This window comes from Oryx dammah, unplaced genomic scaffold (assembly GCF_014754425.2).
Source record: "Oryx dammah isolate SB20612 unplaced genomic scaffold, SCBI_Odam_1.1 HiC_scaffold_27, whole genome shotgun sequence".
NCBI classification, from domain to species: domain Eukaryota; kingdom Metazoa; phylum Chordata; class Mammalia; order Artiodactyla; family Bovidae; genus Oryx; species Oryx dammah.
Genome location: NW_024070211.1, coordinates 38,412,182 through 38,430,519, shown reverse-complemented (window position 1 = coordinate 38,430,519; position 18,338 = coordinate 38,412,182). Strand labels below are relative to the sequence as shown.

General features: G+C 37.0%; 1 protein-coding gene across 4 annotated transcripts in view; it reads left to right on the top strand.

The window, feature by feature from the left end:
• Window positions 1-18,338, top strand: part of MAP2 (microtubule associated protein 2) — a 299,075-nt gene that overhangs the window by 68,487 nt on the left and 212,250 nt on the right. For all 4 annotated transcript variants that reach the window (XM_040228612.1, XM_040228647.1, XM_040228625.1 and 1 more), the window contains exon 2: window positions 2,015-2,064. The gene's annotated coding sequence lies outside the window, so the exon portion shown is untranslated. The remainder of the gene's footprint in view (window positions 1-2,014; window positions 2,065-18,338) is intronic.

Genomic DNA, 18,338 nt, shown 5'->3' with positions numbered 1-18,338 from the left:
TCCTAGACTTTCTCAGTTTATGACATTCTGAGTATCTTGGTAATTTTTTCATGGCACCCCTAGGCTGAAAGAAATACCTCACAGTTTTGTTTAATTAGCATAAAAATTATTTAGGTATTAACTTAGTCACCTTTTGAAAAACTAATGCATATAAATTGAAAGAAAAAAAAACTTTGTATTTTATACTTAGAAACTCACAGTTACTTAATACTGTGTGCTTGTTGGGTACTGACTAGCCTTCAAACCTAAGAGCCAGATTGGACACTCATCCTCATTTCTTACTCCACATTGGTTTTAAAGCAATGTTAGTATTTGCTTTTATATTACAAACACTGTCAAAAACTGAACTTTGAAAAGCTATGGCATCATTGAACGGGATGGAAAGCTGAGTGCTGAAGAATTGATGCTTTTGAACTGTGGTGTTGGAGAAGACTCTTGAGAATCCCTTGGACAGCAAGGAGCTCAAACCAGTCAATCCTAAAGGAAATCAGTGCTGAATATTCATTGGAAGGACTGATGCTGAAGCTGAAGCTCCAATACTTTGGCCACCTGATGCGTAAAGCTGACTCATTTGAAAAGACCCTGATGTGGGAAAGATTGAAGGCCAGAGGAGAAGGGGATGACAGAGGATGAGATGGTTGTACAGCATTACTGATTTGATGTACATTAATTTGAGCAAGCTCTGGGAGTTGGTGATGGACAGGGAAGCCTGGCGTGCTGCAGTCCATGGGGTTGCCAAGAGGCGGATACAACAGAGCGACTGAATTGAACTGAGCGAAGCTGAGTTCCTTCACTGTTCACCTAAAACTATCATAACATCGTTAATTGGCTATACCCCAATATAAAATAACAAGTTTTTAAAAAAAGAATTTCATTTTCAATCATTTTTTTACTAGTATTTCTTTTATATTTTAAAATAAAATTGTGTATATTAAAGGTTTACAACATGATTTGATATACATATGCATAGTGAAATGATTACTACAGTCAAGCTAATTAACATATTATCTTGAATATATGAGTATTACTTTATACTATTGTTTTCATTAAATCATGATTTTAGGTTAATTATCTTTTGGACTTAACCTCTGAGTCTAATAATGAACCATTTCTAACAATACCATGTGGAACATGTTTAAACTTCTAACCAGTTAATCACAAACACACTTCTGGAACCTAACGATTATTTTTTTTAATTGGAGATTTATCCATGGATGCTCCCTGCCGCAAACCAAGAATCCCACTCTGTCATCGGAAAGTCACTTTCTCTACTAAGTGTTCAAAATACAGGCTGACTTTTGGAACAGAAGTTGGGTTTGCTTTTGTCCTTGTTTTACTTTCTCGTTCCTTCCACTTGACAACACACTTCTCAGCAAGATTTAGGTGTAAGAAAATAATGAGAAGATTGCTAGGTTGCCATTGGAATCGTCTTATTTGACTTTTGTTGCCTTTTATCAGATTGTCATGTCGTTCAGTTGCTCAGTTGTGTCTGACTGTTTGCAATCCCATGGACTGCAGCAGTCAAACAGATTGTTGATCCTGCACTTTTAATCCGCAAACTGTCTGTGGTTGTTAATCCTGTACTTTTAATCTGCAAACTGTCTATGAATGTTAAATTAGATTAAGGATTGAATGCATCAGTTTTATTATTTTTAGTTAAACATCTTTCAAGATAAGTGGTAGTATTTTCAGTACAGAATTTGTTTAAAAATATATATGGTTGACATGTTAGATTATAAGCATAAGCATTGTTCTATTTTAAATAGAAACTGCTGAAAATAGAATAGGATATAATTTGCACATCTAATACATGTTTTTAAATAAAATCTAGAAGACATATTGGTTTAAAGTTTCATAACTATGTAATGCCCTTGTAAATGGATGTGGATGTATTGTCAGCCAGTAAATTTTATGTGTGAGGATTCAAGTAACTTCATCTTCCCTTTTACTAAAGTAAAAGACTAAGTTATTCAATTGATTTAATTTATGGTATGTTATTCTGTTTATCTTTCAGATTTTATTGATCTGATCCAACCTGTCTTGTGACTGCTGGCTGGAATTAAGGTTGGTGATGTGTTTATATATTAAATTCTGGATAAACTGTGAAATAAAATAGAGGCTTGATGAGCCTGTGTAGAGTTGGGTCAGAGTACTTTTGCCGGTAGTGGTAAGAAAGTTGTAACGGTGAGAAATGGACACATTTCAGATTTGCAGACATGTTTTCCTGAACAGTGTTTTGTTTTCTTTGTTAGTATTTCTTTGATTATCAAGTTTCATTTCTTTTACCTGCCTTACTTGCAGAATTTTGATTAAAGAAAAAGATTCAATTTTAAGTCATTTATTTAATGAACATATCAAAAGTATGATTTTTTTGCAACACTGGCTAGTGTTTTAAAGAATGGTCAGCTTTCTGAGTTTGCAGGGAAATACTTTTGAAGCCCACAGTTGGGTAGCCACATTTCCTAAGCATAGTAGAGCTGAAAAATTGTTCATTAATTGCATATTTCAGTTAATTAGCAGAGTTTTAAGATGCCATTCTTTTGCTCTGTTTCCTTGTTAATTGGTTTTAGGGGAGACCAAAACTAGCTTAATGGAGTTTGGAATAGTAACAGAGCCTTAGAGGGCACTGATATAAATAGGCTTAGAATTTCATTTATTCCCTCCTCTTTTCTTCTCTAGAACATGTATTCATAGTTAAAAAAAAAAAAAAAAGCCTAAACTCTGAATAAAATAACTGCTTTTGTTGCTAATAAAAGAGCAAAATGCCGGGTGTTGCCAAACTTTTTGTATAGGTTTTTGGTTAATAATTTAACAGAAAGAAAAACATTGGTTTTCCTTTGTTCTTGTATTAATCAGGTATTTAGCCTTCAAATTGCAGTGTTTGGATGGCTCTAGTGGTAAAGAACCCTCCTGCCAATGCAGGAGACATAAGACACTCGGGTTCAGTCCCTGGGTTGGGAAGATCCCCTGGAGGAAGGCATGGCATGCCCACTCCAGTATTCTTTCCTAGAGAATCCCAGGGACAGAGGAGCCTGATGGGCTACAGTCCATAGGGTCTCACAGAGTTGGGCACGACTGAAGCGCCTGGAAAATCCCATGGACGGAGCAGCCTGGTGGGCTGCAGTCCATGGGGTCGCTAAGAGTCGGACACGACTGAGCGACTTCACTTTCTCTTTTCACTTTCATGCATTAGAGAAGGAAATGGCAACCCACTCCAGTGTTCTTGCCTGGTGAATCCCGGGACGGGGGAGCCTGGTGGGCTGCCGTCTCTGGGGACGCACAGTCGGACACGACTGAAGCGACTTAGCAGCAGTAGCAGAAGCGACTTAGCTCACACATGCAACACATAGCAGGCACACAGTAAATATGTTACCTTCTCTGGCCTCATTTTGACCTCATTCTTCCACCCCCAACACATCTGTCTCACATGCATGTGCACGTGTGTATACACACACACACACACAATTATTATTTTTCATTTTCATGTACAAATTGTGCTTTCTTATCCTTGAAATCTGGATAGACTGTAGCAAATAAGATATGTTGGAATCATGCCTACTGATAATTGGCAGCTTAATATGGAGAAAAAGGGACATGTGTATAAAAGTGAGAGTTAAATTTATAACCTGCATTTGTTTCATTTCACATATAATTTGGAGTTGAACTTATTGAGGACATTTAGGCTGGTTTCTTTCATACTCACTCCTAAGCATGTTCTATGTAAACTTGCACATGTTTAAACATGGAATGCTTGTAAGACTTTTTTGGATTTTTTGCTACTCTTCTTTCCCTGCTAGCTTCTACCCATCTGCCAGTAAAAAATAACAACTAGAATGAGATTTTTGCAAAGTAGAAATCTTTTAATCAGGAATATTTTCAATGCACAAAGTTGAATAGTAAGTATTGTTTTTAAATTTTAATTAAAAGTAATTTGTATTTTGTTCTCTTCCTTTCGGATTTTTGTTTGTGGTTGGTATGGTCAACATCACAACTTGAAATCTCATTTCATTTTGGCTACTCTTCAGAAAGGAACAAACTGAAAAGAAACATGTAAAAGGAAAAGAAATAAAAAAATGTTGTTAAATGGAAAAGTAAACAACTATAAGCATAATACACAAAAGCTTTTAAAATCTAATCCTGTATTCATTTTCTGGAGAATTTCTTTTGTGGGAGTGTGAACATAATTTAAATGTGTTTGGTCTAACTGTGAAAGTCAGGATGACTTACATACTCCAAAATAAATATATTGATTAAAATATACAGTGTTCATAGAAATGGAAGAATATTTAAATCTCTCATATTACAAAGTCTTCCTAATTGAATATATTGTATTGTTTCTCTTTCCAGCTGAGAATGAAAAGATATTTAAATTAAATTTGATAATTAATTATCTAAATTATGTTTCGGAAAAGCAGCTAGATGTTACAAAGCTTCTGAAGGATACATAAATTCACCAGAAACAACCAGATTCTCAACACAAACTATGATATATAATGAAAATTAGTATTCTTTTCTTAACTAGAGCTAGGTTCTTTTGCTTCAGGACAAAAGAAGTTTCCCTCATAGAAAAGCTTCTTTTTCTATAATAATGTTAACTGAGTAAAATGACTAGTATTGCTAGATTTCTTTACCAACTGAGCTATCAGGGAAGCTCAAAGTTATAGATAGCTATATTTAAAATGGAATATCAGAACTGTGCTTACACTTCTGCACAGTAAAGGAAACCATGAACAAAATGAAAAGGCAACCTCCTGGATGGGAGAAAATATTTGCAAATCATATGTCTTGTAAAGTGCAAATATCCAAAATATATATGAAACACATATAAATCAATAGCAAAAAACAAATACTCTGATTTAAAACCAGGAAGAGGATATGATAGACATTTTTCCAAAGCAGACATACAGATGACCAGTAGGTATATGAAAAGATGCTTAGTGTCACTAATCTTCAGTTCAGTTCAGTGCATTCACTCAGTTGTATCCTTTGCGACCCCATGAAACGCAGCACACCAGGCGTCCCTGTCCATCACCAACTCCCGGAGTCCACCCAAACCCATGTCGATTGAGTCGGTGATGCCATCCAGCCATCTTATCCTCTGTCGTCTCCTTCTCCTCCTGCCCTCAATCTTTCCCAGCATCAGAGTCTTTTCCAATGAGTCAACTCTTCACATCAGGTGGCCAAAGTATTGAAGTTTCAGCTTCAACATCAGTCCTTCCAAAGAACACCCAGGGCTGATCTCCTTTAGAATGGACTGGTTGGATCTCCTTGCTCTCCAAGGACTCTCAAGAGTCTTCTCCAACCCCACAGTTCCAAAGCATCAATTCTTCGGCGCTCAGCTTTCTTTATAGTCCAACTCTCACATCCATATATGACCACTGGAAAAACCATAGCCTTGACTAGACGGACCTTTGTTGGCAAGGTAGTGTCTCTGCTTTTTAATATGCTGTCTAGGTTGGTCATAACTTTCCTTCCAAGGAGTAACTGTCTTTTAATTTCATTGCTGCAGTCACCATTTGCAGTGATTTTGGAGCCCCCCAAAATAAAGTCAGCCACTGTTTGCACTGTTTCCCCATCTATTTGCCATGAAGTGATGGGACCAGATGCCATGATCTTTGTTTTCTGAATGTTGAGCTTTAAGCCCACTTTTTCACGCTCCTTTTTCACTTTCATCAAGAAGCTCTTTAGTTTTTCTTCACTTTCTGCCATAAGGGTGGTATCATCAGCATATCTGAGGTTATTGATATTTCTCCCAGCAATCTTGATTCCAGCTTGTGCTTCCTCCAGCCCAGTGTTTCTCATGATGTACTCTGCATATAAGTTAAATAAGCAGGGTGACAATATACAGCCTTGACGTACTCCTTTTCTTGTTTGGAACCAGTCTGTTGTTCCATGTCCAGTTCTAACTGTTGCTTCCTGACCTGCATAAAGGTTTCTCAAGAGGCAGGTCAGGTGGTATGGTATTCCCATCTCTTTCAGAATTTTCTAGTTTATTGTGATCCACACAATCAAAGGCTTTGGCTTAGTCAATAAAGCAGAAATAGATGTTTTTCTGGAACTCTCTTGCTTTTTCAATGATCCAGTGGATGTTGGCAATTTGATCTCTGGTTCCTCTGTCTTTTTAAAACCAGCTTGAACATCAGGAAGTTCACGGTTCACGTATTGCTGAAGCCTGGTTTGGAGAATTTTAAGCATTACTTTACTAGCATGTGAGATGCATGCAATTGTGTGGTAGTTTGAGCATTCTTTGGCATTGCCTTTCTTTGGAATTGGAATGAAAACTGACCTTTTCCAGTCCTGTGGCAACTGCTTTGTTATTCATATTTGCTGACATATTGAGTGCAGCACTTTCACAGCATCATCATCCTCAGTTCAGTTCAGTTCAGTCGCTCAGTCGTGTCCAACTCTTTGTAACCCCATGAATTGCAGCATGCCAGGCCTCCCTGTCTGTCACCAGCTCCCAGAGTTCACTCAGATTCATGTCCATCGAGTCAATGATGCCATCCAGCCATCTCATCCTCTGTCGTCCCCTTCTCCTCCTGCCCCCAATCCCTCCCAGCATCAGAGTCTTTTCCAATGAGTCAACTCGTCTCATGAGGTGGCCAAAGTACTGGAGTTTCAGCTTCAGCATCATTCCTTCCAAAGAAATCCCAGGGCTGATCTCCTTCAGAATGGACTGGTTAGATCTCCTTGCAGTCCAAGGGACTCTCAAGAGTCTTCTCCAACACCACAGTTCAAAAGCATCAATTCTTCGGTGCTCAACCTTCTTCACAGTCCAACTCTCATATCCATACATGACCACAGGAAAAACCATAGCCTTGACTAGATGGACCTTAGTCGGCAAAATAATGTCTCTGCTTTTGAATATGCTATCTAGGTTGGTCATAACCAGGGGAATGCAAATCAAAACCACAGTGAAATATCACTTCATACTTGCTAAAATGGTTATTATCAAAAAGACAAGTAATAACTGTTGGAGAGGAGGTGGAGAAAAGCAAATCTTTGTGCACTGTTGGTGGGAATGTAAATTTGTGCAGCTACTATGGAAAACAGCATGGAGGTTCCTCAAAAATTTAAAAATAGAGCTGTCATATCATCTAGCAATTCCATTTCTGACTGTTTATTTGAGGAACATGAAAACACTAATTTTAAAAAAATATGCACACCCATGTTCATCGTGGCCTTATTTACAATAGCTAAGATATGGAAACAGCCTAAATGTCCATCAGTGGATGAATGGATAAAGGAGATATAGAAGAGAGTGAAAATTTACAGTCTTCCAGTTATAAAATAATTTGTAGGATGTAATGTACAGCATGGATACTACTGTTAATAATACTATATTGCACATTTGAAAGTTGCTAAAAGACTAGATCTTAAAAATTCTTACACTGAAAAAAATTATGTAACTGTATATGGTGATGAATGTTAACTAGTCTTATTGTGGTGAACATTTCACAATATATACAAATATCAAATCATGTTTTACACCTGAAACTAATATAATGTTGTATGTTGATTATACCTCAATAAAAAGTTTCAAATGTCCATAAAGTATTTCAGCAACTCTAAGATGCACATTTATATGTTAAGCTATGTAAAATCAAAAACTACCATAGTTAAATTGGCAATTGTGTTTTTCTTTCTAGGTGGCAAATAAAGTGTGTCTTATAGTGGGTTGTATCTTAGATTCTATGAAATATAGTATTACTGAATTTAGATTGAAAAAATTGAATTTCAAGTTATTACAAAAGAGAATCAGAGTAAAGTTCAAAAACTATAAAGTCAAGCTTGATACTGATTTTTAAAAACACTTTACACCACACTTTTTACCATTTAAAACAATGTGTGTTCATTTTTTAAATTTGTTTTCTTTTTTATTACACGGCGACCAGTATTTTGGTGTATTACGCTCCAGATTTTGACTTATTTATTTTCACAAAATTGAAGTTAAACTTTGTATCCAGTTATTCCTGATTTCTTAAAAATGCAGTTTTAATGACTGTGTAATATTTTATCCTATTCCATAATTCTTCTTACCATTTACTCATTGTTGAGCATTCAGATTATTTTCAATATTTCATTATTTCTGCCCAGACCTGGATCTCTCTTCTTATTCTAGTTTATCCCTCTGACTTGAATTCTTATGCCTTGTAGAAACGTTGTCTGACTTTATTATTTTATCTTTAAAGCTAGAATAAAACTAACTTAGACTTTTTTTAAGGATTAAATGAGATAATGCATACTTATGGACCTTAAATAGGGAAGATTTCAAGACATTTTAAAATTCTCTATCAAAGTTCTTTTCAGAGTTTTTACTTGAGTAATACCTTGTGGTATTTCTCCCAAGATGGGATAAAACCAATGAAGATCATTAAATTATTGTCATAAAATAAAATATAAAATAGAAGAGGCCAGAATATAAATATTTTGTTTTTGAACTGATCCAAAAGTAATTTCTATATACTCTACTGAGTGGTATTGTCTTATTAAAGATACTATTAACAAACTAAGCAGCATATTTTACAATTGAGCAGACTTTCACTTAAAAAAACAGTGTATAAAATGCTAATATTTTCAGGTTACCCTTGTGTCTTATTAGTAAGCTACAGTGGTTTGCTTTCCAGAGTCAAGACAAACAAGCCTTTTTTTGACCAACTACATAGTCAGCCACCGCAGGAAGTTCTGTTTACCTTCTAACTTGCCTCATGATGGTTCACATGGTTACCATCCATAATGGTTACTTACATACCATATATGGTTCTTATAGCATTCACCCTTGTTTCTTTATGTTATATGTTATGATTATTTCCAGGTATATCTTATCTTCCCTAGCAACTCAGAATCTGGGGTCTTCTCTCTGTGCCTTCTGTCCTGGTAGGGCCTCGTAGGAGTGGACATCCTGAAAATGCTTATTGAATGAATTGTAAAGTATAGAAGCAAAAATAAACAATTTTATTACATATTTGTAAGCTACATATATGTGTGTGTGTGTGTGTAGTTGTTATTTAGTTGCCAAGTTGTGTCCAACTCCTTTGCAACCCTGTGAACTGTAGCTCACCAGGCTCCTCTGTCCATAGGATTTCCCAGGCAAGAATACTGAAGTGGGTTGCCATTTCCTTCTCCAGGGAGTCTTCCCAACTCAGAGATGGAACTGGCATCTCCTTCACTGGCAGGTGGATTCCTTGCCACTTATATCCTTCCTTATATAAATGGGCAGGGAAACCCATTTATGTATTTACATGTGTGTAGATATGTTATAATAATTATTACCTACTGTATTCTTTCTCTTGGTGATAGAGAGTTGAGCAAAAAAGCAAGGACTTTAAACCCATCACACAGAAGACATTTGAAGCAGAAGTAATTACTTGGTTCAATTTCAGTTCAGTTCAGTCACTCAGTCGTGTCCAACTCTTTGCGACCCCATGAATCGCAGCATGCCAGACCTCCCTGTCCGTCACAACTCCCAGAGTTCACTCAGATTCGTGTCCATCGGTTCAGTGATGCCATCCAGCCATCTCATCCTCTGTCGTCCCCTTCTCCTTCTGCCCCCAGTCCCTCCCAGCATCAAAGTCTTTTCCAATGAGTCAACTCTTTGCATGAGGTGGCCAAAGTACTGGAGTTTCAGCTTTAGCATCATTCCTTCCGAAGATATCCCAGGGCTGATCTCCTTCAGAATGAACTGGTTAGATCTCCTTGTAGTCCAAGGGACTCTCAAGAGTCTTCTCCAACACCACAGTTCAAAAGCATCAGTTCTTCGGTGTCAGCCTTCTTCACAGTCCGACTCTCACATCCATACATGACTACTGGAAGAACATAGCCTTGACTAGACGGACCTTGTAAAGGCATGAGAAGGGTGATTGCTTTGTCTTTCTACTTTATTCCTATATTGAGCATAATATAATATACTTACGGATGAAAACATATTTGGAATTTTAGTTATTATTTTGATATATGATAAAGTGAATTTGAGGTTCTTTTGGAAAGAGTTGTAGAATGCCTAATTATTTCTTTACCTTTTTAAGGAGAGATACAAAGCTGATGGACTGGAAAGGCCAGTTAGTCGTTGGAGAATTTGCTTTCTTTTGTGCAGCTTTCTTAAATCTGAAGCATCATAAGTACTTGTTTTCTCCTTTTTTATTAAAAGTAATCCTTTCCTGTTACAAACGTGACAGTCAACAAATAAGCTTCCTGACATGATTTGGAATGGGAGAGGTGGGGAGGAGGGGGCCTGGGGGTGAGAGGTAAACTTGCTGTCAACCTCTCAATCTCCTCATGTGAGCCAGTGAAATACTTCGGGAATATATTTTTCCAGAATTGTTCTTTTATTTTTTGACAGAGTCTTAGCATACCGAGGAAATAGGTTTATTGATGCCCCAGAGGACAAATAGGAAAACACAACCCATTGAAAATATCTTAAATAACAAATAACAGATACGTTTTTCCCACATGAGAGAAAAAATATTCTAGCTGATTCTTTTTGTCTTAGCTAAATGTGTAAAGTGAAAGTGAAGTCTCTCAGCAGTGTCCAACTCTTTGCGACCCCATAGACTGTAGCCTACCAGGATCCTCTGTCCATGGGATTTTCCAGGCAATAGTACTGGTGTGGATTGCCATTTCCTTCTCCAGGGGATCTTCCCAACCCAGGGCTCAAACCCGGATCTACCGCATTGTAGACAGACGCTTTACCATCTGAGCCACCAGGGAAGTAATGGCTACAAGAGACAACCCCTTAGATATGTTTTTATACAAACCTCATACTTAGGAAATCAATCCTGTGGATTTAAGTCATGGGCCAGCCGATTTTTATTCTTTCCTGAATTCATCTGAATGAATGCCATTCCAAAAAAATGGTATAGCTGATCTTTTTGCAGACCATTTATTTCTTTAAAGAATATCATGACTTTATATGGGCCTGCCTTTTTAAGGCAGTTTGGAGAATTTAAAAACATAAGAAGTACATTTGTAAGGACTCCATTCATTTAGAAATCTTTTATTTCTTTTATGGCCTACTTATTGCAAAGTAAGAACTTTATGTTATTAAAAACGGATATGCTTTTTTGTTCCTCAACTTCTATAAGTCTACATGAGACTTACTAAATTTCATCAGTTATTCATCCAAGGATAGAAAAATCATCATAGCAGAAAAAGGGATATACATATAATAGAAAAAGGGATAATACATATACATTAGATAGATACTTGGATATGCATGCTAATGTTGGATGGTTTTGCAAATGAACAGAGCAAGGGCTTTGCTTTGGGGCATACTTTATAGGCCATTTCTATTACAGCAGATAAAATTGTCTGCCTTTTCTGAGCTTATTCTGTCTAATTATTTAGCAATGTAAAAATGCTAGTTGGAAAATCATTTTGTGCTAATAAACCAAAGTGGAGTTGGTTTCAGTCCATATTATTCAATATCTTGTGACCGTCAACTTATGTTGCTTTAGAGACTTTGTTTACTTTTCTTTCTACTGTTTAAATTTATTTAAAATAGGTTTGAAGAGCTGAACAAAAATAAAATCCTTACTATATTATACACATGCATCTGTGTCTATACTTGAATACCTACCTTCTCTCTCTTTTTCTCTCCTTTTTGCCCTCTCTTCTTTCTGTCTTCCAGTAAAAGTTGTATATTTTGTTGAATAAAGTTTATAATTCAAATATAGAGAAAGCTAACTTTTAGAATATAAATAAATATTTGAAACTTTAAGTACTATCATCTTCATTTTATGAATAGAGATAGTCACTAAATCAGACACAATTTTTATAATAGACTGTTCCTCTATGAAATGTTTTTTGTTGTTGTTGCTGTTTTTAGAAGCTAAGTCACGTCCAACTCTTCTGCGACCCCATGGACTGTAGCCCGTCAGGCTCCTCTGTCTGCGGGATTTCCCAGGCAAGAATACTGAAGTGGGTTGCCATTTCCTTCTCCAGGGGATCTTCCCGACCCAGGGATTGGACCCATATCTCCTACATTGCAGGCAGATTCTTTGCTGCTGAGCCACCGTGGGGGAGGGGAATTCCTCTGTGAAATGTAATATTACTAGTTCTTAAAAATATCAAACAGTCTTCTGGAGGGATAAAAATAAGTAGAAAACTACATATTTACCCAAATGTAATTACTTGCTTATGGTATATGTGTGTGTGTACTATTCAGTAGTGCCTTTATTTATAAGATATTCATATTCAGAATGATAAATGAGAGTGAACTTGATATCTTTTGCCTGAAAATATTTTACATATAGAGTGGAAACACTTTTTCAGCCTTGTCCTTAAATTTATTGTCACATGTTAGTACCTTGCTAGAAGTAGCTCTCTAGGTACAAGAGGAAAGTTTTAGAATGAATTAGTCCACTTAAAAAAAAAAAAAAAAAGACACCTATACTGGCATCTTTAAGGGGTCCTTGCTGCTGCTAAGTCACTTCAGTCATGTCTGACTCTGTGTGACCCCATAGACGGCAGCCCACCAGGCTCCCCCACCCCTGGGATTCTCCAGGCAAGAACACTGGAGTGGGTTGCCATTTCCTTCTCCAATGTATGAAAGTGAAAAGGGAAAGTGAAGTCACTCAGTCGTGTCTAACTCTTAGCGACCCCATGGACTGTAGCCCAACAGGCTCCTCCATGGGATTTTCCAGGCAAGAGTACTAGAGTGGGGTGCCATTGCCTTCTCCATTAAGGGGTCCTTAGGCAGCCATAAACAATTATCAGTTCCATAAAGGAGACTAAATTAGACAAAAGGAATAGAAACCATGTATGCGTCCGTGGAGGGAAGAGGGGAGCTCATTTCTGAAATCATTAGGGAAAGTAACATAAGAATTCCCTTCTCTAATTGTGATTTGTTCTTTTTATTTCTAAGTTTTTTTCATTGTTTAAGAATTTTAGGTAAATTTGGAAATATGGAAAAAGTAGGTCACTGAGTAAGATGTTTAATTTGGTTGGCAACTTTATAGTCCCAACACTTTAAATTTCATCTCTTTTAGGGACTCAGAGATCTAACAGGTCATCTGGCATTAATATCACATAATAATAAAAATTGCCTTTTGGGGTTCTCTAACTCTTTTAACTATTTGGAAATGAAGATGAAAATCTCTTCTATTAGTAGTACATTTGAGGCATGTACAAGCCATGTAGGCTAGGTGAAATGAATTCGAGAAATTTTACTTATATATTCAGTCTAGGATATCATATAAATGTTCCAGTGGAAAGTCATCAGCTTTTCTTCTATTTCCTACAGGTATTTCCTAACATTAAAAAAAATCCATTACTTAATAATGACTGAAGTTACTTTAAAACATCTTACAGTGCTTAAATAATCATCCATCAATTATAAATATACCCCCCACCTGCCTCACTGAGGAGTTACCTAAATAACTATTTCACTCTATCAAACGTAATTCTACTCATCTGCCATACCTGGAATCGCTCTTTTTCTTTTGTTTTTCTTTTATATTATAGGGGCTGAATTTTATTAATTTTCTGAGTTTTTTAGAAATCAGAAATTTGTTAACATTCTGATTTTCTAGAAGTTAGAATTTGTTAATTTTCTGATTCTCCTAGTCTGGGCAGGTTTTATAAACTTTCTTGATGGCTACTACTAAGGTGCTCAGTGGCTTCCCTGGTGGCTCAGTGGTAAAGAATCTGCCTGCAGTGCAGGAGACGGGAAGGAGATGTGGGTTTGATTCCTGGATTGGGAAGATTCCCTAGAGGAGGACATGGCAACCCACTCCAGTGTTCTTGCCAGGAAAACCCAGTGAGACAGAAGAGGCTGGCAGGCTACAGTCCATGGGGTCGCAAAGAGTTGAATATGACTAAAGCGACTGAACACACACCCGCACACACACACACACACACACACACACACACAGTGCTTAGTTGCAGAAGAACAAAGAGACCAACTGGTAAAAGTTGTTTTAACTTTGTGTTTAGAAAATATAAAAGCTCTTTACCTTTACGTGAATATAATATTTCTCTGTATAGTTATTCTTTGTGCACAAAAGAGCAGGAAAAAAATCTCATGGTGGATTAGATTCCTGCTCATAGTTTAAAAAAAAATAGATATACATAAAAGTAGTTCAACAAATATTTTTTGAAAGAGAAAAATTGGAAGGTTGAGACAGAAGAGGAGATGGAAGAGGCAGAATCTTGGTCCAAAGTAAACTTGTCTTGCAACCTCTGTTCCAGGTCTAACCTTCCAGTCCTAGCTCCTTCTCTGTGCCTTGGCTTGGCTTCTGTAGACCCTTTTTAGGATAAGCCCTTTTTCTAGCTCTCACATTCTACTGTATCTATTTAAATTGTTTACCTTTAAACCCAGCTGAACTTCCTTTTCTTATAAGGTCCTTGTGAATCACAACGAAGTACATCTTTTCTGGATCTCTCTAGAAAGTTATATCTGTACTTCGTATTTGATTGCATTGCCATGTATTAGCTGCTATTTATGTGTATTCATTTTTTCCCTTCCTTTAACTTGACGACAAGCTACTGGAAAGCAAAGTAACCATTTTTAATACTTCTAAAGCACCCATAGAACAGAGGTCTCAAATGAACTATAAGTGTATTCTCAATACTTGATTTAGTAATAATTGCTCTGATGCATTAGAATTGTATCTTCTCATGTGGGCTTACTTCACATATGCAAAGGTTTTACTATGAGAGTACTAGTAGCAACACATGGTTTAGAAGTACCATCATTGGTGAATTTCCATGGAACTATGAAACTGTCAGAAACAACCTGATTCCCCAAAGTCTAGATCATTAAAAGACAGAGTCATCATCTGGGCTGTTTCACTTTTTTTTTTTTTTTTCTTTCCTTTTAGACATTTATGTTTGGCTATCAGGCACTTACCTGTGACTAGAATTTATATAGATATATAAACTATTCTCTTCCTTGGGTACAGTTTGTCCTTCCCCCACCCCTCATCATCTTCCCACCCTTAAAGTGGTATACTTCCACGTGGAGCACCTTATTAAGGACTCCTTCATCCAAGAAAATGGTACAGTTTGACTAGTTGAATGGGACATCATTTATGACAGTGTCAAAATGGTGAGATAAAGAGCTAGGTATCAAGAATAATATCAGTGTGGTCTTTATGAGATAAATAATGAACTGGTAAAAAAAAATCTCTGATCTAAGCATGACATAGAAGTATCAAAGATACTATGTTTAATCCGAAGAGAAACCATTTACCTCCAAAAACTTTCTGAAAGAAAAAACTAATCAAATCACATTTCAAACACTTTTATGTCTCCCCCTGGCATTTTGCCATACAGTGTGATGACAAAACATTACATTTCTGAAAGTTTCCTACACTGCTTTGTTGAACAATGAAGTAACTGACTTTTGCATCTTCTTTATATTTACAAAAGGAACCAAAAATGGTTCCTTTGTTCTCCAGTAGCTTGTCGTCAAGTTAAGGGAAGGGAAAAAATGAATACACATAAATAGCAGCTAATACATGGCAATGCAATCAAATACGAAGTACAGATATAACTTTCTAGAGAGATCCAGAAAAGATGTACTTCGTTGTGATTCACAAGGACCTTATAAGAAAAGGAAGTTCAGCTGGGTTTAAAGGTAAACAATTTAAATAGATACAGTGGAATGTGAAAGCTAGGAAAAGAAGGGCTTATCCTAAAAGGGGTCTACAGAAGCCAAGCCAAGGCACAGAGAAGGAGCTAGGTAGAACTGGAAGGTTAGACCTGGAACAGAGGTTGCAAGACAAGTTTACTTTGGACCAAGATTCTGCCTCTTCCATCTCCCCTTCTGTCTCAACCTTCCAATTTTTCTCTTTCAAAAAATATTTGTTGAACTACTTTTATGTATATCTATTTTTTTAAACTATGAGCAGGAATCTAATCCACCATGAGATTTTTTTTCCTGCTCTTTTTGTGCACAAAGAGTAATTACGCAGAGAAATATTAATCTGAGGGTCTGTTCCAAGAGCTTCCATTAGTAAAATTATGTTTTAATGTTATATTTTTTTAGAAGAAAAAATAAACACCAATATCTTGACACATGGGAGCCAAATGTTCCAACTGACATTCATGCTATCTGGATTTGTTTTATTTTGGAATGAATATTACCAAGCTTGTTTGCAGTTAAAGGTAAATGAAAGTAAAATTAAATATTTTATCTCTTTAATAAATTTCACTTGGGAAATTTGGAATTTCGCCATTTGAATTATTTGTTAAATTATCTGAAAGGCCTCTACTCCAGGGAGAAGGGTTAATTGGAATTGAAATTGTTGGGGAAATATAATTAAAAAACAAAAACCTCTCCCAACCCAGAAATCCTTTCCACAAAGTTAGTAGACAAAGAAAACACTCCTGTTAATGAATAAGCATTAAATTAGAATGTGATGAGCATCCAGAGGCAATCCACTAAGAGAATGCAAAGACCAAAAGAAATTTAATGAAGTGGCTCAGTCACGTCCGACTCTTTTCGACCCCATGGACCTACCAGGCTCCTTTATCCCTGGGATTCTCAAGGCAGGAATACTGGAGTGGGTTGCCATTTCCTTCTCCAGGAGATCTTCCCAACCTTCAACCTTCTAAATAGCCAAGCAAATACAACCTGTCACATAGAACCTTTCAAGATAAATAATAACTAGTCCTCTAGTAAGAGGATTGAATTTACTTGGCAATTGGGGTGACCATCTGTGTTAGCTAATTGATTTTCTCCTACAGAGAGAGAGAGAGAGGCTTCAGTACCTTTATAAGGGGAAGTAGTTTTACAACTTGGAGCAAGAAGCCAACCTAAATTAGGCTCTAATACTCTCCAGCAAGGGAGATAGAGGAGCTATTACCCCTTGAGGCTTGCATTTCAAAAAGATGTCTCCCAGGTCTTTGAAAAAACATTTCTGAATGTGAGCGTGGTCTGAGACTTAATTAGCCCATTATGAAGAATTACATGCATTTGAAAAGGATAATGGAAGAAATTGTAAAAGAAAAATGAAAGAGGGAAGTCTCTAAGCTTATTTTCAATAGGGAGAATTAAGCCCCTTATTTTTAATTTGTATTTGCCCTTACAATGAATGTGGCTTCCCTAGTGTCTCAGATGGTAAAGAATCTGCCTGCAGTGCAGGAGACCCGGTTTGATCCCTGGGTAGGGAAAATCCCCTGGAGGAGGAAATGGCTAGCCCCTCCAGTATTCTTGCCTGGAAAATTCCATAAACAGATGAGCCTGGTGGGCTACAATCCATGGGGTTGCAGAGTCAGACACAACTGAGCGACTAACACTTTCACTTTATAATTAAAATATTGTTTCTTAAGAAAAGTATTTAGGGAATAGTTTTAGTTCTTCAAATATACTGCTGTGGTTTAGTCACTAAGTCATGTCCAACTCTTGCAACCCCATGGACTGTAGGCCTCCATGCTCCTCTGTCCATGGGATTTCCCAGGCAAGAATACTGGAGTGGGTTGTCATTGCCTTCTCCAGGGGATCTTCCCGACTCAGGGGTTGAACCGAAGTCTCCTGTGTCTCCTGCATCTGGCAGGTGGATTCTTCACCTACTGAGCCACCAGGGAAGCCGGGTGCGCTGCAGTCCATGGCGTCGCAGTCGGACATGATTGTGCAACTGAACTGAACTGATACTTTAAAGAAAAAAATAGAACTCAAAGCAGAAAGATTTAAGTACAATCATTCCTCTTTCCTTGCACTCTGTAGTAGCCTGGTTGCTGGGTAGATGAGTGGGGTAGGACTGCCCAGATTTAGCTTTTATAAAGGAAGGTGGGCCTCTGCAGAGAGCAGGATGGACAATTTAAAAAAAAAAAAAGCATAAACTACTCTTGAGATCAGCCATTCACAGTTTTCTGGTGCATTTAACTTTAGCTCCCCTCATCTAAAGGACCTCTGGTGCTCATTCAAATGCTAATATTTGGCCATCTGCTTTTTAATTTTTTTTTCCTAAGCAAGACAAGCTGGAGGTCATGTGACCCTAATTATAGCAATTATGAGCTTTCTGGGAGCAATCATTCAGGTTGCACCCAGAGTGAGCATCTGCTGATGATAAATGGATCATGAGATTACTAAGGCCAGGCTTTCCTGTAAGACCTCCAGTGATTCATTTCTTAATATGAATAAGTATACAGAGCTAAAACCCATATGCTGTAATAAGAGGGTACTTTATCCATAGGGTTACTTTTTTCTTACAATTTATCTTTAAATTTAGTGAGAACAGTTTAAAACGCATACTTTTGTATGTGTGAACATAATTAGCATTCTAAAGAAGGACATGGAGAAAACTCTTAATAAATGACTAATAATGAAGCATCAGCCTTCACCTACACGAATTTTATTTCTCTGTACAAAGAGAAAAGAATGTTGCCAGGGCTTA